At 44.0% G+C, this 20,927-nt stretch overlaps 1 protein-coding gene across 4 annotated transcripts in view; it reads right to left on the bottom strand.

The window, feature by feature from the left end:
• The window catches only part of MAPK6 (mitogen-activated protein kinase 6), a 30,121-nt gene extending 9,496 nt beyond the window's left edge, over positions 1 to 20,625 (bottom strand). Inside the window, exons 1-3 of one of the 4 annotated variants that reach the window (XM_030498729.1) lie at positions 19,935 to 20,625; positions 8,993 to 9,129; positions 8,778 to 8,888 (exon numbers count right to left, since the gene is read on the bottom strand). The gene's annotated coding sequence lies outside the window, so the exon portion shown is untranslated. Of the gene's footprint in view, positions 1 to 4,493; positions 4,814 to 4,881; positions 5,061 to 8,777; positions 8,889 to 8,992; positions 9,130 to 19,221; positions 19,431 to 19,934 lie in introns of those variants that run through there. The other 3 variants (XM_030498728.1, XM_030498727.1, XM_030498730.1) reach the window with 3 other exon arrangements.
• Between the last annotated feature and the right edge of the window lie 302 nt (positions 20,626 to 20,927).

Below are 20,927 nucleotides of genomic sequence, written 5' to 3'. Positions count from 1 at the left end.
ATTCTCCAAACTATCCCAACCCTTTAGAATTAATTGTACAAATGTTTTCCCTTAAAACTGTGCTGGCACTTCAGCAGGACAACTGGGACCAAGCAAAACAAGTCTCCCCACTCCTTACCGGGCAGCAAGAGCAGCTGACCAATTATTAACATATTTGAAATAATGGCCTCAATTCACTAAAGTAATCAGAATTGCATGCAGGAAAAAAAATAAAGGCAGGCACACTGGCAAACAGAAACAAGACTGTTTCACCACATTTAAACATTACCATTCCTTAGGCTCAAGCCTGACCACCACCAACACACACAGCCCCAGTGCCCCAGCTCGCTCCCTCCTGCCCCACACCACCTGCCTGCAGGTGTTTGTACAGCCACACAGCAAACACAGCAAAGAAGGAGCAAACACATGCTCTCATCTGCTGTGTTTTTCTTTTTAAGTAAAGATCACCAAATAGAGGATTTCTAAACTGAGAAGCATTCAGCTGTGCTCCACTGATGTGGTACAGTACCCTGCCAGAAGGGTGATCTTCAGAGCTTTCTTTACTCAGCACGTGTAACTATTGCCTTGAGATTCCTTGCTTCACACGCTGCCAAGAGCCCTAATTTTAGACGGTGTTTTACAAGAGTTATTATAACCTTCATACAAATATAATAACACTGGTACTTTCCCCAAAAGTATCTTGAATTTGTATCAGTATTAAGAAACCAGCGTGGGCACCCTTCTTATAATATCCATGCATCCACTTAAAGAAAAAGGATAAAATTTGTCCTAGAGTTAGTGAGGTGACTATCCAGCTCTTTGTTCACAATTACAAAACCCAGAAGTGTAGCCTCTTGATTTTTAATTTTTTTTTTTTTAACCTAAAAATACTTTCTCATTTACACACACCACTTTCAGGCTCACTCATTCTGAGCTGCTGCCTGTAAACGAAGTTTACATCAACCCAGACCATTTCCATTTCACTGTCAACCCCCTCCAAAAAACTGTTATGGAAATTCATCTTCGTAGCTCACACTAACGCTTTAAATTCATGTTAACTCAAGGCCCAAAGCCTCTGTTAAAATACCCTGCAATAAGCTGTGGTTTCTATCCTTGGGACCATCTAAACCCAGTTGTATTCTTCCCCATAATTAGGCTTATTGTTTCACATTGCTGATGTCTTCAATATGCAGCCATACCAAAGTGGTTTGCACCAGCTGGGTCACACATCTGAAACCTCTCTTTCAGCTAGTTCCATAAAACAGCACAGGAACAGATTCAGAAAGATGTCCATGAGTAGCAAGGAGTAAGATCTGCTGATCTCTTCACTGTAACTCAGATCTTATCCTTTATTGTCGTGCCTAAACAAAGGCAGCAGCAAAAGTACAACACGAAAGCAGTAATGACATTACTGCTTTCAAGGATAAAGAGAATTATGGCCCACTTGCTTACGGAAGTAGGAGTCCTAAATTTTCATTCTGTATCTCTGAAATGATGCATTTTTAAACAGTTTATATTATAATCCTTCCACTAGGCGACAACTAATTCAGAAGGCACATAATGATTTTCAGAATCAGTGATTTTGCTAAGAAAACAAATACTGACAACACAAGCAACCCATCACAGCCTTCAATTTGACCTGATCCTGCTACAAACTTCCTCCGTAACTTAGGAGCAAATTACTGAATCCCAAAGCCACAGAAAGCAGGGCTCAGCTATCATTCAGAACAGGATCTAGTCCTAGGAAGCTGACCAGGAGGCAGCCTGTCTAACAACCAGAGTACATCACAGGAATACAATGAGGACAATTGAAGATTGTCCTAGCAAAAATGCCCCACTACTAAAACATAGTAAGATTCAGTAATTGAGAGTGATGTTTTGTTTACTGCCACTGAAAATTCTACTTCGGAAATGTAACAGATGACAATGCTATAGCAGGTTCATGTATCCTTGTCTACACAATAAAATTCTGCTTTTAAGCTAATGCCATGAATTAACTACACCTATCTTCTCTTTCACATTAAAGACACACTTCTTCCACTACACCAGTTGCATCTCTCTCCCAGCACAGCCCTCTGCTCACATGCTAGAGCCCCTTCGCTGCCATCGCCCATGAGCTGGCCCCTCTGCCACGACTGCAGCTCCCAGAGCATCGCCTGCGCCAGGGGCCAGGGAAGCTGCTGAACTAGTTTCCCCATCATGAGTTAATAGCAAACAGACATTTAAGACAAACAGTCCTGGGGACCAGAAGCAGATAGGAGGGAGGGACAATAAAAAGTTAACCCCAAACTTTCTTTCACTCTTAAGATAATAGTTACTTAAAGGGTAATCAACTAGAAGAAATCAAGACTTTTCTCAAGCCGAAAGTGAGCTCAAAATAACAAATTCTTCTTCGCATTTTATGGAGATATTTAACTTTGGCAAATAACGAGGTGGGTTTTTAAAAATATTAATATTTACAAAGAGTGACACCAACACCTGTTAAGTTTATGCACTTCCAGTTTCAATGAAAGTCATAACCATGAGTCCAACTATCTGTCTTGAAATACACTCTAAAACAAAAATGACAAACTCCTCTTTAGTTGTGCAACATGCTCTGACCACTTGGACTATAGTATTAAAAGAAAAAGAGGGATTTATCACCCCAATGTGTGTTGAACAGGCTATTCACACAGGCACTTCTGTTTTCATTTAAGCTAACTGTCACCTTCCCAAGACTACTGTTTTGTGTAAGCAGTACTTTTATTCCTTCCTCCCACAAAGTTTAAAGAGGGAAACACAAAGATACTAGTTTCTTAAGTGGTTTACAACTATGCTTTTAAAACAGATCGGTTCTCAGGAGAGGGCGACAGAAGTGACCCACAGAAGGGCTGTCATCTTTGACATTATTCCTAGCGCTGGCAGACATCATCGCACTCGACTGGCATTATGCAAGCAGCCCCTTCAGTTCAAACTCAACTTCTGCACGTGGATTTATCACAGTTTTCAGGAAACAGGATGTACACTGAAACACAGTCAAGTATGAGACATTTACTTTTTCAGAGATACAAATGAGACAGAGAGATACCAGTTAATTTGATTATGCAGACCACATAATGATCAAATCATTACTCACAAGAGAAAGACCAAGAATGACTAATGACATATTATACAACCTGCTAAGTACTATCCCTTTGACTATAAAAATACGGGGCACAGAAGTATTTTTTTAGATCAGCCACGTTGCAGTCAGTAGGCAGAATGAGTCATCGTCCAACTCACCAAACTGCTGCTTTTCTAAAGCCTCCTACTTGCTCCCCACAATGTTTAGGGAACTCTGTGCTGGCAGTCAGCAAATGTTACTATTAGTTTATAAATCTTCTGAAGGATCTGTAAAAGCACAGAAAAATCCACTGCATTTTTCTGTATCAGAAATAAAAGTGGTTTGGTTCTGCCTTCGGATAATTCAATGAAAACTCATCACTGAAGAAGCCTACCATCAGCTAAGCACATCCTTCTGTGCCTCGGCAGATCTGCTACCGTGTGCTGTTCCACTGAACAGTTAACCAGTCAAGAGCAAATTAAAGATAACAACCACACGGCAAAGACTGAGCCTGAGAGGCTGAAATTAAAGTTCCTGCTTTAGCTTTACAGTACACATTTTCTGAAGCTGATTACCAAACTAAAATCTACCTCTGTTGTAAGCCTGGAATTTGTAACTGGTTTATGAACTATCACAGTGTTATTTTTACACACACACACATATATATTCATACACACATAAAAAAGGCTTGTTGGCAACAGTGCTTTTATCAACGTTTGCATGAGCCATATGAGAACACACCAACCACTGTTTCTTTTTCCTTGACACAATTAACTTCACCATTGTTAGGCTGATCTAAAATGGCACTGAATTAGCCAGAGAAAAGATACTCATCATACAGAGGCCAAGTGTGTGCATCCTGCCTGCCTAGCCAAGGGTACCTGTTCTTCTAAATCCCGATACTCGAGCAGCCTCCCTTGAAGCTATTTTCATCAGGCGTTTCAAGCTACTTATGGAAAGCATTAAGTCACTTTTTCCACAAAAGGTGCTGGAGGTTACGGGGAGCCTGCGGGCGCGCTGGCAGCAGGAGCCGGCGGTACCTGTCTCCATGCCTTCCGGCACGGCGGCTGCAGAGCAGCGCCGAATGCCCCGCGGGGAGCCGCCGCCGAGGCCCCGCCGGCACCCAATTCAACTGCAAAACTTCCGCAGACTTGGCAGAGGCCGGGCCCGTCGGCAGCCGCCAGCCCGCAGCCGTCACGGCAAAGGACATCCTTCCTCCCGCCGCCCCTCGGGGACGGGACGGCTCCTCCCGCACAGCCCCTCCAGACACCGGCGACCGCTCGGGCAGAGGGCATCCTCGCCCGCCATGCCCCCGGCCACAGGGTGGGGGAAACGGCGCAGCAGCCCGGCCCCGGCCCCAGCCGCACCGCACCGCACCGCCCCGCGGCCAGCGGACCCGGCGGCCCGCCGCAGCGCGGAGTCCTACCCCTACCTTCAAACGCCCTTCAGGGCGCCGCCGCCGCCGCCGCCGGGCCCGCTCCGGCGGGAAAGCGACCCTCAGCGCTCGGCGCGGGCCGCGGCCGTTGGCAGCGCCCCGCTCGCGGCCGCCCCCGCCCGCCCCGTCTGCGCCCGCTCGCTCCCCTCAGCCCCGGGGCCGCCTCTGCCCCCGGGCCGCAGCCGCCGCAGTGCGGAGGGGCCGGGCCAGGCCCCGGCGGAGCGGGGGAAAGTGGGTGGCGCGGAGCGCGGCGGGCCGGGGGGCGCCGCCGTCCATCGGGAGGGAACAAAGCGCCTTTGTGCGGCGGGGCCGGGCCCGCGTGTGCGGCGGCCCGAGACCCCCCCTCGCCCGCCCCAAGCCTCGCCGCCCGCCCCGCCGCACTCACGGGCCTTCCCAGGCTCATCGGGGGCTGCGCTGCTCACACGGCCAGGCCCCGCGGCCCCGCCACCGGCTCCCGCCCGGCGCCCCCCCGCCTCGCCGCAGTTGCCGCTGCCGCAGCCGCCGCCATGTAACCCGGCGCGGAGGGCAGGGAGGGGCGGGGCCGGCGGCGGCTCCGCCTTCGATGGGCGGGGAGCAGCGCGGCGTGGCGGGGCGCGGGCGGCCCTCGGGGGAAGCAGAGCACGGCACGGCCCGGCCCGGCCCGGCGCTGGCACGGCCGCCCGCGAGCGCTGCCCGTGCTCTGGAGGCCGAAGGAGTACGCGGCCTCTTCCGCAATGCTTGTCCGCCGGGGCCTCGGCAGGACACCCTCTCGCTGAGCAGTCACCTCAGAGCCTCGCCTCTTCGTGGCACATGGCAGCTCCCAGCAGCCCCTATGTCCAGTTAGCCAGGGAATTCAGCACTTTCAAAGACCAGCTGAGCCAAGAACTTCAACGAAATGGGCCTAGTGGAGCTGTGTGTGCGGGGGTACACGCTGCTGGTGGAGTTATAGTGAGCTAGAGGCTTACAGATGCTAATAGTGGTCCTTTAGTACTGCAGTAATGCTCTAAAGCTTCAACTACAATTGCTGCTTCCTCCTCCTGTTTGATCTCTGCTGCGTCCTGACAGCTTCCCTAGAGTCAAACTCGTGCTTTTGAAACGTGTGTCCATCCCGAGCCCCGGCAGTGCCAGACTAGGCAAGATCTAGGGCTTTGCCTCTTCAGCATTTCCCTCAGCCACAACACAGCAATAGAATCCTAGAATAGTTTGGGTTGGAAAGGACTTTAAGATCACCTAGTTCCAACCACGCTGCATTGGACATTGCCCCCAATAGGAGGAGAGGTGATACTTGATAACACAGCACTGTGCTGATAGCACAGATGCAGAAGTCAGTAGTAACTAATCTAACACTTTACATCACAATAGATGGTCATTTACAGTCAGCTAACCATGCTGCCAACAGTGGAGAAAAGTCAGAAACAAAGTTGCGTTTCTTCTGCCTACCCAGCAAAAGAGTTGGAAGATTACAGCACTGGCTGCTCCAGAAGGCTGTATTTAAATACAGTCTATAAAGAAAACAAAACTGCAGGAATGCATATTTGGAAGAGGTGATGTTAGGACGTCAACCAGAGCCAAGCCACAGAGGAGTATTTACTTGCATTAAAGAAAGAGATTTGAGACTCCAAAAAGGCAGGAGCAGCAGTGGTTATATATCTAAACCCAGAGCTATTTAGTTAATTAAAGAATCCTTCCACCCATACAACGTATTTTCATTATGAGAGGCAAAAGAGCTGATCCCAGGGTACTGCAGTAAGAAAAAGTTTATATTACAGCCTTGCAACAGCACATGGAGAACCCATCATCGTACTGTGTCCATTGGGACTATTTGCCAATTCCCATATTGCCGTTTCAGTCAGGTGGAGAAGTTGCACGTCCATGGAGTTTGCTCTGCAGCAGCCCACACTGTTTAGGATACATTGAGGAGCCTTGCAGGAAATGGCACGCTTCCTCGCCTGGGTAGCACACACTCACTCATAAATCTCACATAGGCCAGTCGTACCACCATTTTTGGGGGTTTCTAATTAATAAATCAAGATCTGCTTTCTTCCCACCCCACCAGTTCTTTTCTGCCATTCTAAGGATCTGTGGTAAGATCTAGTGAATGAGATCCTTCAAATTTAGAGGAAAATCATGCAACAAGAAGAGCATGGTGCAGGAATGTTACTTGTCTTCAGCCTCACTGTAGAATTACAATGTGTGTCAGAAAGAGTTGCTCAGAATTTAATTGTGTGTCACATGGCAATTTATAGCTATCTAATCCAGCAATTTGCTAATCTGTTCTCAGATTTTTAATATCCTATTGATTAGGCTACAAATTACTGAGTCAAATTGTTTCCCCATTCCCCCCAAAATGCCATTCCGTAGCATGAAGATGATATGCTATACGATACCAGTCCATTCTAAAACATTTGCAGATACTAGCTCAGTAAAATGCAGAGTAAGAAAAAGACTGGAATTTGAAGGTCATAAAGCCCAGCAATTAAAAAATAATTAGAAGTGAAGCAGTGATTCATTTATTATATTAAAGTTGAAAAAGATCAAACAGTAAATTCCAATGTAATATTTCAGTCCTGTGTGTTACTTGTGGCATAAAAGAGAATAAAGTATTTTTAAGTGTCCACACCCATTATAATTGGCAAGGGAAGAAAGATTTGGAGGCAGTTTGAAAAGGTTGCCCAAGGTGACTTGGCAGCTCCAGGCTTTTTTTCTCAGTTTCATAGCTTTGCTGGGCTTTTCTGCGGGAACCCTTTGTTTTCTGGCATTATGCAGCTCCCTCTAATGATTCCAGGTATTTTCAGAAAAGGCTCAACTTAAGAGCGTAGCTCACATCAAGCAGCCTCCACCTCCAGTGAAGATGAAGGTATCTAAGGTGACACCTGGTTCTTGGCTTCTCCTGCAGGATCAGTCCCCTGGGCAGCTGAATTTGCTAACACACACAGGGGAAGACTGACAGCAGACAGTACCTGGGGTTCCTGCCGGACCACTCCTGCTCGACTTACATGTTCTCCCAGAGGAAGGGAAATGTACTCTAGGATATGTTTTTAAGGACTGACCATGCTTCTTATCAAAGTCTGGGATTCTTTTTGCATGGGTATAGGGATGATTTTAGAAAGACAATCCAACTTATTAAAAGGGGATGGGCAGAGGCTCAAGAAACACTCAATTTCTGCTGCCTCCCTGGCCTGTTCGTGCTTACCTGTGTTCTGCAGGGTGATCTGGGCTCTGAAGTATGATTTGGTTCTCCTGGCACAACTCCCCAAGAGTCTGAATAGTTTGTTTGGGTCTCCTTTAACTGCTACCTTAACTGTGTTAAGCAGAGCCTTTACAAAACACTTGCTCTTCCAGCTTACAGTTTCATAGTGCTGATGTTCACCACAAACAGATAAATTGGAGTTTCACTGACAACCCAACTTCACTTCTTGTGCACCTCCATTTCCTGGAAAAGGTCAGACTATACCTTTCCATACTGGAGACAGGGTTTTTTTATTTGTTCTTTTAAAACTCAAACACATTTTCCTAACAAATGCTCTCTGGGTTTGCAGACATTAAAGCTTTCCCAATAAATCTTAAAGCATACTTCATGTCAGCATTATTAGGAGGTAACCACACAGAAGCTGCCATCTTATAAACTTCTAAAAAATTTTGGTTTTAGTTTTTTTAGTTGAAGTCTGCTTGATGGTAGCCAAAACTACCTGCGCACAGGCAGCATGCTGTCACCTCATTTGCACTCCCTTGGTGGAACTAGCTTTGTTAGAGCAAGATTTGTACCATCTACATTCTGATCAGAAAAGAAGCTAGGACAATGTTAGGGGACTTAGAAGAAAGGAAAAAGGCAAACCCTCAGATCTTCATCCCTGTGTGAAACAATAGAAAGACTGGAAAAGAACAGACCATTAACAGAGACCAATTCAAACCAAAGGCAGCAAAATACAAAGGGCAAATGAAGGTGGAAAAAGAAAGTCATAGAAGATATTCAACTTTGAGGTGAGAAATAAATGGATTCTGTGACATACTTTGGAAATTCTGTGAATCTGCAGGAAAAAAAGTCATTAAACACTTAAACTAGAACAAGTCATTCTTCCCCCTTGGTAGATCATCAGCAATCTAGGACACTTCGGTACAGCTAGCTGCATGCAGGTTCCCTGCTTAACATCACACATCTTTATTAAGTCAGACAATTCCATTGCCTATTTTTTTCTATGATGTCTTAACCAACACTTAGCACAGGGGACAGAGCAGCTGCCTAAAGCAGTAGTTTGCAAAACCATGGTATACTGGGAGAAGAGGAAAGCTTAGAAAACTTGCCTTGTGGCTGGGTCATCACTGAAAGCATCAGCACTCTTTGTGTGAAATGCACTTGAAGGGCTGGAGCTCTCCCAGATTTCTCAGCCTTTCATTAATTCCTCGTTAGTTAACCTTGCATAGAGATAGCTATCAGTATTTCATGCACAGAATAGCAAACACATTAAAAAAGATTACCAAGGTAGGCAATTAAGGCAGTATGTGTTAGGTTTAATCACCTTTTAAAGGATGACTACTACCAACGTTTTCACACTTGGGTGCTCCAAGTGACCCGAGTTGCTTCTAACTTCCCAGCGTGGGACAAGGAGGTGTGCTGGAGCCAGGCTGTAGATCCAGTCAGTGGATGAATCTACAGCTGAAAAACATTCCACAGAAAGAGGAAAAGGGCTGTTGTGACAAGGCAAAGCATAGGATGAGTTGGAAACAAGAAGCACCAAATGATTTTTTCCCAGCACTTCAGGTACAAGAGAATTTTGTGTGCAACAGTTATGCCCTGTTCAGACCTGCAGGAAGGCACTGCTCTCATCCCTGCCTCCAACAGCTCAAGCGAAGTAGTTAGGAGAACACGTCTGCCCACTGAAGTGGCACCAGAGCAATTGTCTAAGGCACCTTTTTTGCTAGTTATTGCATTGGCTGCAGTGCTGCTAGAGTTGTAAGGCAATATATTGTAAGGCAATACTGTACAGATAATATTTAAGTATCTGTAATACCTTGAGTACTCCAATGTGGAGAGATGCCCTGGAAGCAGGGCAGGGTGCTCTCGGCAAGAAAAGCATTTGGTTTTGGATCCCTACTGGAACATACGTTACCTCTTGAGCAGAAGTTATAAAGGCCCAATGATGGATTTATGTAGAACAATTATATGGTTTTGTAAAACTATTGCATTTAATGGCAGAACTATACATACTGCTATGTAGAACTGTTCTTTTTCAATCCTATAGAACGGTAAACCCTCCTACATGCAGCAATTTTACTTCTATTGCATTGCAGAGATAAAGCCTCTGCTGTGCAATTGTAAATACAGCTGGTGCTGCAGAGCTTGTCATTTACAGAGGAAAAAATAATTAAACTAACATTCACTGACATTTTCACCAACACCAGGATCCTCTTGAATTACATTTACAGGAGGCAAAACTCAATACAAATACATGGGCATCAGTTAATACACTGCTTTAGCAGCCCGAGGCTACACAACTTATACATATCAAATAGCAACAAATGTTATCTACAAGCTTACAAAGGGAGAAGGGAGGTGCAGTGAATTGAGGCATTTCAAACACTTTCAAATACTATTTTGCAATAACCTACGTATGAATGGCATGGCCAGAAGTGAATCTTTGTCAGCCATCAAGAGGATGATCCGTTGCTGCCATGAGAAACTTGGGGGTTGGAAAAGCAATACTAATTGGTTATAGTGGAAGAGCATCAGACCTCTACTGCTACTTAGATTTGTGCCCTGTAGAGACCTTCATGAGTGGAACATGGACTCCAATGCTCCCTAGGCCACCTGCAGCACTCTGATACATCTTATGGCAGTTTGCGAAAACAGGATGAAACAGGCTGGATTGGGAGACACATTAAGAAATCCTGTCTTTGTGACTGCTCAGGCAAAGGCCATCCTGCATTCACTTTACCCTGCACACAGTGGTCTCCAACATGCCAAAGCTCATGGATACAGCAGTTTCACAAGCAAGCAGCATGTTGGATGGCTTAAGAGGCAAGAAGCACAGTGCCAGCAGGGTCAAGGCAGGCCAGTGGGAAGCTGATGTGAGTGCTGTTGCTCAGGGTGCGTTTTGTCTGTGGCCAACATGCTTTTTCAGGATTCCCAAAATAGCACTTATCATAAACAGCAGATTCACTGGGGAGCACACTGCTTCACTTAATGCCTCTTACTGTCCTTGTCAGACTCCTACCCCAGTCAGTCTCCTGAAGCTAAAGAGATGGAAAACCTAAGAAATACCAAAAAGTAGAAACTTTTTATGGAACTTCTACCACCAAATTACATGTCAAAAACTCAGCAGCACAGAAGCTGCCTTGAGTCACTTCTGTTGTATCTTCAGACATCAAAACTCTGTTTTTATTTTATTAACAAATAAACTTTGGAACCACCTTCTCTCCTTTAACACTCTGTAACGTTTTCTCAGCACATGTTGCACTATCTACTTCTAAAGATTTTTCTACAAAGATATGGAACTATTAAATTCCCCATATTCCCCAACTCCATTATATCTTAGCTTTCATTAAGATTTTCTAGGATGTTTCAGGTTTTCTCAGCAGTTTTGGGACACTTGCTGGGAGTGAGTACATTTCCAAACGATTTGTTTTCTCATGAAAACTGGGTTTTACCTATGTGCCAGAATCAGGAGATGTTTTATAAATAACTTTGGACAGATGACAGGAAATGATGCAAGATCTCAGGCCACTCCACAGAGACCAACTGTCTGAAGCGCTCAGGAAAGAGGGACTTGCACCATTGACTACTACACAGGGGATAAAAAATGCACAGAAGCATCGTTTACTACAGAGGGTATCAGGCTTATGAAACACAGGCTCTCTCTATCATATTACAGCTCAAGCAAAAAGCTTGCAACTACACTACAATGAAAACCAGGAAAATTGAATTTTCCTTTGAAGAGGAAAAACTGACCAGAATTGTCTAAACTTGCTTTGTCTTTTACTCTCAAGGAGGAGCATTCCCCTCCTAACACACTTATAAATGCTAACACATGCATTGGAGATTCTCCAGACACCGACTGGTGCCAGACACTGGGATCATCTTCTTACCTTGGCATTTCCCATCAGCTTCAGCAAAGGCCTTCCAACTCAAACTGCTTTAAATGGGCTCCAATAATAGCTCCAATAATAACTGCTTAGAGGTTAATCTGTGTCTGTTCATCTGATCCCAAGAACTATCTGTTCCTCTTCACAATGGTAATACAGAATGGAGCATCAACTCACTGTCTCATTTTGTTTCTATCAGCTTCCATGAAGATAAAGCACAGTAATTTAACCCCAAATAAATGCTTTATTTGGAATAGGAGCAAACTCTCAGCATTCTTAAGTCCATGTCAAAATTCTCAACAGATTTAATTTCAATGCAGTGACTCCAGCCTTCTCCCCTATTACCAAGTTGGCTCCTCTTCCTAATAGCAGCAAGCACCTCTCAGCCCACTCTTTATCACAGTTGCACACCGCTGATGACTGAACAGAGTGATATACATGGAAGACTACAAGTATTAGTGAGAAATAGATAGTGTACCTCCCCAGCAGATGTGCCTTTTGAGTCATCCAGTCCAGAGTGTGATGCATTTAAACCTTCTATGTTCCTACATTGCAGTTAAGCATTGCATGGAGCTAGAGGAGCTGGCCTCAAAGCAGCCACGGGCATCATCATAACCAGCCACAGTGCTTTCTCCCACAGACCCAGCACTGGGGAGGCTAGCCTGACACTTCTACTGAGATTTCACTTTAACAGACAATGGTATATCTGATCCCTCTGGTGACCCATACCTCAGAGGCATCCTACTCTCAGGAGGGGATGGTTTCTACCCATCATTTGTAAGCTATGTGTTTCCATGGCAGACAGAAGAGCCTAGAAGCATTCCTACCTATGAAAGGAGTAAATAATACACCACACATCTTTTGAGCTTTTGTACTAACTGATTTTACCCATGATCTACATTTCTGTAAGTCTAAAGAACTTCTTTTTTTTTTTTTTTTTTTCCATTAAAGACATTAAATCTGATGGAATCTTTGTTGTTTTAAAAACATGAGATTTATTACCTCTATTAGAGGTACAACAGCGCTGAAACTGGGCCATCCCAAACTTTCTCGGTTAAAGGCTATACAATCAGAAATGGAATACATCTGTCCATGCATATATTTCAGGATATAAAAGCAAATCCACTTGTTAGTGGGTGTTCACACACTGCGTATGTACAGGAGAGAAGGCTACAAGTGAAGGTGAAGAAGGCTGTCAGCCCCTATAGAGCTCAACAAGAGCTCCAGTGCATGAGATCCAACTCTCCTTAATGACCACAAGCATAAAACCTCCTAAAATTGTAAACTCAGACTGCATTCTTTTCTGCACTTGGAAAGAGATCTTGTATATCTTTTTTACTTCTTGACCTATGAGAAAATGTGTCTCATATGCCTTTTACTGCACTACTGGATAGCTGCCTCCACAGAGACACGTTCTTCTCGTACAGGGCTCCTGCAGACTGCTTCTCAAAAACACCTCCAAAGGATACCTTGGTGCTGAGGAATCACTGAGAAGCAGTCCTAAAACCAGAAACTGATCTTGTAGAGGTAAGCATTTAACTGTATAGTTATGTTTAGAGGTTTTTCCATTATTTGAAATGTAATATTTACTTTGCAAGTGAGCTGGAATTAAGAAAGGTAAAGAGGTAGAGAAACCTTCTGCTTTTCAGTGCATCAGCATTCTCTTATCTTCAGCATATCTCTAAACAGTTTTCAATCGCATTCAGTCTAGAACTGCTAAATGAAAAGTTAAGAGATTACACATACATATAAAGCTATACTTTACGACAGGGGAAAGCTATTACTCCCTCATTCTTTGTGGTTTATGAAGCCCTGGAGAACCATTTAAGCCTCAGTTAAAATAAAATCAGTTCCTGGTAAGCTTATTTTAGTAAACACAAAAAGTTGCTAACCATTATCTCAAATTTCTCTGTATTGTTTAAACTGGACACTCCCAAAACAAAAGCAATCACATGATTCAAAGAAAGGGAGTTTCAACCTTTAGACCAGCTCTAATTGCAATACTTGGTTCTCACGATTGCAGCAATTCAACAGACTCCAACATGATCATAGGGTTCATGTGTACTCCATGACGTACTACAGCATTGCCCTAAATGTGGTTCCTGTCTGTAACCTGATGTACCCAGTGGCTCACAGCACCACAAGCCAGCTGAACAACCCTTCTTCTGTTCCATTGTATCCACTATCACAGAAGTTAGGTGCACAAATCCATTCACTCGTGTTCAGTAGTGTGAGACTTTGTGACAAGGTGGTGCTGCATAGCGGGAGATCTCACTCGGTCACCCAAAACAGTGGCTTCAGCCGCTAGACAACAGTGGGCAAACCCTTCCTGGTAGCCTGTGTCCTGAAATGGTGGCCTAGAGGGGTAAGACTGCAGCTCACAAACCTCTCAGCTTTATCTTGCTGTTAACTTTTCCAGCACAGACAGCCTCTCTGGCTACAGACTGCCTTGGAAAAGATACATCCCAGAAATCAAGGAGGGACATGAGTCTTAGTCCTTGCTTTCAGAGTCAAACCATCCTGCTGGGGCTGGACTAGGAGTTTCATTGCTGCTGCCCAAACTATCCTGCTCCAAGGGCAGCTCCAAGAAGGATTTAACACTCTCAAGCTTGTCTGTCAGAGACGCTTCACAAAGCCTTCACAAGACAGCTCAATATCCATCAAAACCAAGGTGGTGGTTTTCCCCTCAATCCAGCAAAGGTTTCGAGATGTCAGCTGTTTTTTTTCCTGACAGACTACCCAAGCTGGTATTTCCACAGCTGCATGAACTACCTAAATGCTTCCTAGAAGTACAGACAAAAGTCAGATTATTATGGTTTGTGATAATTTTGCTGTTTAAATAATTAAGGCAATTCATTTGCTTGTAGTAAAAATGATTCAAGGACTACACGTACAATTTGCGATCAAAGTACTACCCTGTACCCCATGTTCATTGTCCTAGGTCCAATGACATTTGTTAGTAAACAATACAAGTGTAATCATTGCTAGACGATAGTAAATCAGTGGCAAGGCTTGAACAGCCTGTTGTCAAGTAGGAAAACTTCAACCAAGAATCTGCAGTGCCTGCTGAAATCAAGTGAAACAGCAGAGTAGTAATGGAAACTTTTGAACCTTTTCACACAGAGGAACAAGAAGATTTATCTTCCTGATTGCCCTAATGTTTCAGATAGCAGGAGAACATGGGAATATGGGCCTTAATGTCAGCTTCTTTGACCTTTGAAGGGAACTCCATGTGACATGACAATCACAGTAATCAGAACAAGCTCTATCTGCTCTGATACAGCTTTACTGCATGAGCAGATACGCCTTTTTCCCCTTGCAAGTGCTCAGTGCTCTGCTTCATTCATTGCACAAGACAAATAGTGCTCACCTGATTACCAGTAATTGGATACCAGAAAAAATAAAGTCAGTGTACTGCCCTATGTCTTATTCATCACATATTGCCCCAGTCTAAAGCCAGAACCACCAGGGTTTAAGGGCTCTGCAAATACCCATTAAATTAATTTCTACAATCTGCAAGAACATCAGGATATTAGCATTTCCATTTTCCTGAACTGAGCCACAAAGATCAAGGTCACAGTAGCCCTTAACAGCAGACACACTATTTAGATTACTAGAACTGAATTTTGCAAGAGATTGGTACTTTATTCCACTGTTCAACTTTCCAACCTACTTTTCAAAGTGATTGGTAGTTCTTGCACTAACTGCAGATCCCCGAAGCTCTGAATTCTCATTCTTTGCAAGTTATGCTAGGCTTTGTCCAGGCAGTTGTGATTTTCTCCACCACCAGAAAACCCTCCACATCAGCCTCTCCACTCCCTCTCAGCTACTCATCTAGTTTCTCCAAGTCTCCTCCCATTTCCCAATTTCTATTTTTTTTTCTTCTTTCCAATTAAAACCTCATTTTTTACAAGCTTTTTCTCCCAACCTACTCCTGAAAAATTTCCTCCCTCTTTGGTCCTTGCTTCTTCCACATGTGAGTGAGGTAGCTACCTCCAGCTTCCTAACTGGAGACACCAGGAGCCAGTAAAAGCAGTCCACTTCTATTCAACTAAGATGCCCAAACCCAACACAGCAGTCACAAGAGAATTTCTGTTCAGAAGTGGACTGGGTAGGAGCACACCCAGGACCGACAGCGTGGGAATTTACCTGCTACCACATCTATCCGGTCTGCAAAACCTGAGGACTCCAGTTCATAGACATCAAGAGATTTTCCACAAAGATAAAATGTGCGTCTTTGATTCTGGATTTCAAGAGTGCCCTCTTCTAGAACAGGCAAGGGCCTTTTAAGACCCTTTTTTTGCCTATTTTTAAGTAGGGCAAAATCAATGCTCTCCTCCATGCCAGTTCTTGTAAAACAACAAAATATTTGAGCTAAACATTCCAGCAAAGTTCAGATTTGGGAATATACCTGGCACAAAAATGTTTCCATCCAAAGAATTAGCCATCAGCAAGGTCATGGTCTATAGAAACTAAGCCAAACACCAAGGCCAAGGCGATCCCAACACGAGAACTTCCCAGCTTTGCCCAAGCCACCAAGAGGTGTACTGCTCCCGCAGGTACAGCTGCTCTCTATCACAGCTCCTCTGCCTGGGCAAAGGAACAGGCACATTCACACCTTCTCTGTCCACAGCAGAAGGTACCCAGAAAGCTAACATGAGCTGCATCACCTCTCTGGGCAGCCTTCTCCTGACATCCCTGGGTCTGGAAAGCCACTAGCTGTCAGAGAAGGTGGTGGTAAAAGGGTCTTTCTACATAGGAATGCATTAGGGAGGAAAAAAAGTGGTCCAGAAAGCTTCTGAAAAAGACATGGTCCTATCAGTGTCCTCCCAGTGATGAGAGGTTTCTGGGAGGGCACAGGGAAGCCCTACAGGGACACTTGCTGCTGGGCCCTGTTCAAGCTTCTTTTCCACTTTGCAAAGGTATTTTGGGAAAAGGCTCTCAGCAGGGGAAAGCAGGAGGCTGGGCTGTTTCCTGTAAGGAAATATCCCACTCTCCAGGACAAGGCTTCTTCCTATTATCTTGCTCCGACGCGCAGTCACACAGCCTCCTACCACCCAGGAGGCCTAGGATTACATGGGGAGACCCAAGAATCAGGGGAATGCAACAGTGAAGGAAGTGAGGAGATAAGTGTTTAAATAATCTCCATCATTAGCTTCTCTGTAATCTCAGTTTTTGGCTGTTTGGAGGAATGGACAGAAACCACGTGTAACTGTGTGCAGGGGATAAGGACAATAGCAACATCAGCCTGAATTTCTGATGGTTACAGAGGCTGTAGTTTATTTTTATTCCCACTGTATCCTGTGTGAAAAGCATTTCGATACCTGCCCTACCCCCAGATCCTATTACGAAAAACTAGATCTCACAAAGCTGTTTCCCAGTGTGTCAAATTTAGGTTTCAAGGCTCTGTTTGACAGTTTCATGAAGACAGCATTAATTCCTGACTGAGCATATGCAACCAGGTCACCGAACACCAGGAGTGCACGACCCAGCGCCCCGATGCCTTGCCTGGGTCAGATGTACTTCTCAGAGCACCCATCTCCAGCCTCTGCAGAGCCTGTCTCACCCCTTCGTTCTTCAGCAGACGCCTCTGGGGCACCCACTTGCAGCGGGGTGCCTGCCTCACCTGCAGCAGGCACAATCTAGGTAATACATCCCAAATCCACCCTTGTGTTCTTTAAAACAAACTCTTATTTACAGTACTAGTGGTGGCAGAATGTAGCCCCAATCCCCACTGTACCTTCAGTTACTTTTTACCACATGCAGAGCTGAAGCTCTGAGGCTCCTCTCCCTCTGCAGAGCGAACACAGCACTTGCAGGGATAAAGCTGTGCTTATATAAGCTCCTGAGAATGCCAAGTTGAATGTCTGACAGAGGAAAAACTTCTGCTAAAACCCTATTTTTTGTCTTTTCCAGAGATCTAATCTATCTTCTGTGCATTCCTGACCTTCGGAAAGTATTTTCATCTCACACGTTAAGTATAACAATCCTCTTAACAGGGGAACATTTTGTTAGAGCTTTAAACTGGGTTACGTAAATTATTTGTAGTTCTGACAGCACGTTTCTCTTCCGTCCATGGGGACAGTTACGAGATCGCCACAAGGTTCATTCGTAATCACTGTAGATAACCATCTGAAGGGACTGTTTGAAATGAGATCTAATCTGGGGGATATGCTACAAGTTTACCAAGGCTTTTTATAAAAGCAGCATTTTTGCCAAATAATTTGCAATACGGTAACCTGCACCAGAACTAAAAACTCCCTGATGTGAATGGTAAACTGAGGAAAAAAACCCCAGCTCCCACAAACTTGAGGAGGACCAGAACACAAAGGGGAGAAAACTTCAACATATACACATGTATAAAGGTGGTACTGAGCATGTCTCCATCCCTGAGTTTACTCTTGCTGACTACAGTGGGAACTGCAAACAGGATCGAGCTCTTTGTTTCCACTAAGTGCTTGTACAGAAAAAAGGAGAGTGGAAAAATTATTCAAGAAGCAACAGCAGTACTGTTAGCATTACATCAGAGCAGTCAGTGACTGAAGAACACATTTGGTACTCTCTTTTCACTTTTATGTCTCCCCAGCCCCTAACCGGGTGTAGGGTTAGACACTGATTTTGAATGGGAAGAGCTCTCAGGCAGTAGAAGGTTCTTGCATCACTTTCTCTTGTCACTGGTAAGGCTGATTGGGAAAAAAAGTTTCTACTGATTTCTTCAGGAGTGGGAAAAGAAAGGAATAATTTATAAATTGGGATTATTTTTTTTTTCAGTTTCCCATTTTATTTATAAGCTATTTAAAAAACAAAAACAAAAACCAAAGCAATAAAACAATAGTTTATTCAAAAGGAAAGCATTTTGTTTGACTTTTTTTGACTGATTTACTAAACCAAAATATTAGAATGAAAAATTTCAAATAAAAATATGGACATTTAATTTTAGAATCTTTGTAAGAGCATTTCAGATTTTTTATCTTCCTAAGTAACAAGAGCAGTGAGTTTCATCCAATGCTAAATATAAGCAATTGAGCTAATCCGGTAAACCTGATTTCTGCACACTCCTGCTGGCTTTAAGTTCTCTACAAGAGCAGTCGAGAAACCAACAAACCCAGCTGCCCCTTCTGCAGCATGAAAGTACTCCAAGGAGGGACATTTTCAGGGGGAAAAACCCACACACATGCATAAACACAAGAAGCATGCAAAAGGTGCTCAGCAGAGGAGGACGTTTACCCATGAAACTTAACATCTGCTAACACTTCCAAATCTGCAGGGAGTGCTTTACGTTGGTATTTCCAATTGTATCGAGCTCTCATGGTGGTTTATCTTTCCTTCATATTCCCTCCCTTCTCTGTTTGATGCCAAACACTTATTTTCAGCAGTCTGTACAGAGTTGTTTTATGATTTTATTAGCAGTCTCTCTAATAATACTTCATCTGCAGAGAATGCAATGCATTAGTACTTCTAGGTACAATGTTAGGTATTCCTCTGAATTATCTACAGACACTGACTAGTATAGAGTGATTTTATTTATATAAATATACTATTATTTTGGTAATTCTCAGAGAGAGAGATGTTTTTAAGTGTTAGTTAGAAAGACTTAATCCTTTATACTTCTTTCTCTCTAAACAAGCAGACCTCTTAGGAGAATACACACAGATATTTAACTTACCATTACTGAAGCTATCTTTTGACTTCCTCAGTATCATTAATATTTAAGCAGAAAGAACAAACAATTATCTGAATGATACCACACCAGAACTAACAAAGTAATTTTAAAAAAGTCATCCAGAAGAAGTGAGAAGGTCGATCAGAAAAGGCGAGTCAGGAATAGCTGTGCTCTGATGAGGAGGGGAAGGTTATGTTGCTGTGATATGAGCAGTGCACAGCTGTTACTCTAGCAATAATTCATCATATTAATATTTAAATGAGAGGAGGAGGAGAGCACGAGATTCTGTGTGACTCAATGGTCCCTCCCTGTCCTTAAGCAGAAAAATAGGCCACGAATACAGAAGGAGTATTAGGAGCTCTAGAGTGGGAAGGTTTGCTTTCATTACCTCATGAATAAAAGTGGGCAAACTGGTCTCCGAAGAACTATAGAAATTATCCTGGTTTTACTACTGCAAGTTAAATTCTGTTTCTACTCTCAGAAGCAGCCATTACCTAATGAACAAATCAATCCAGCAACCAGTGCTCCAGGTCTGTATGTGGTGTTTCTTGGATTTCAGTATATTTCCAGCAAGCTTCTATGCTTCCTGCAAAAAGCTGCCCGCAGGAGCCTTGCCTGGCAGTTCCTCACCAGGAATTGCTGAATTGCTGCTGTACTTTGCGATTTATCTACAGACATGTTGATAAAAAACATGTCTTTAATCAGGGCTTACTTACCTCCAGGCTTGTTCCATCGTCTTGGCCCATCGGGGTCCCTGGCATGGGCAGGCTTAGGAGACCTGAGGAGGAGCAGGAGCGGCTGCCTGCAGCAGGAGGTGTTGTGAGGAGCAGAGAGCCTCAGCCCCGGGGAGCCTGGAGGAGCTTCAGGAGGTAGAGCAGCAACATCCAGCAACAGCAGGCTCAGCGCAAGGTGGAGGGCTGGAGGAAACAGCTGATGCAGGCATAACCCAGGCAGATGTGGGTGGCATCCCTGGCAGCAGAGGCAGCCTGACCACGCTTGGTTGCACATAGGCTTGCACAACTTCATCCAACAGTTCAATATAAACACACTTCTCACATGCTGTTTTTTTGGGGCTGGGTTTTTCTTTTTAATTCTGCACAACTCCTCCTTGTTAGCAGAGAGTGTTACTATGACACACCTGGTTGAGCATTGCCTTGTTGGCTATATAATTCCATATAGGTAATAAACATCCATTCAACTAGAAATACAGGCAGAAACTCCAGAAATGGCCATGAGGCTAAAGAACAAATAGTTTGTAACAGAACACATCTACAAAGAAGCATTCAGCTTAGTGCTCAGCATGAAAATACAAGGCACACAAAGTACAACCATTAAGAGATGCCAAACTCATGCAGTAACATCAGTTCTCAGCACACCAAGGTAAATTCTACACCAGAAGTTTTCTATTTTTTTCCTATTCAAGCAAAGACATTCCCCCTCTTCATTTCATTAGCCTAATACCTCAAGTTTGCAAACAGCCTGAGTTAATGTTGATATTGTTCTTTGCTGACTGATATGGAGGTTTTATTTGATGCATCCTGTGTAACAGTATTCATGATATTAATAAATTACAGAAACATCTCTCATCAGATCTCTCCATATCTGTTGTCAGTGTTCCAGCAGTGACCATTTAAAATTGGTCTTCAGAACTTGCTACCAAGTTTTGTACATAAAGCAAAATCAGACCCCTGGTCACGTTGGAGGAATGG

This window comes from Strigops habroptila, chromosome 9 (assembly GCF_004027225.2).
Source record: "Strigops habroptila isolate Jane chromosome 9, bStrHab1.2.pri, whole genome shotgun sequence".
Classification (NCBI taxonomy): domain Eukaryota; kingdom Metazoa; phylum Chordata; class Aves; order Psittaciformes; family Psittacidae; genus Strigops; species Strigops habroptila.
Note: the sequence above shows the minus strand (reverse complement) of the source record. Positions and strands in the feature narration are given on the sequence as shown.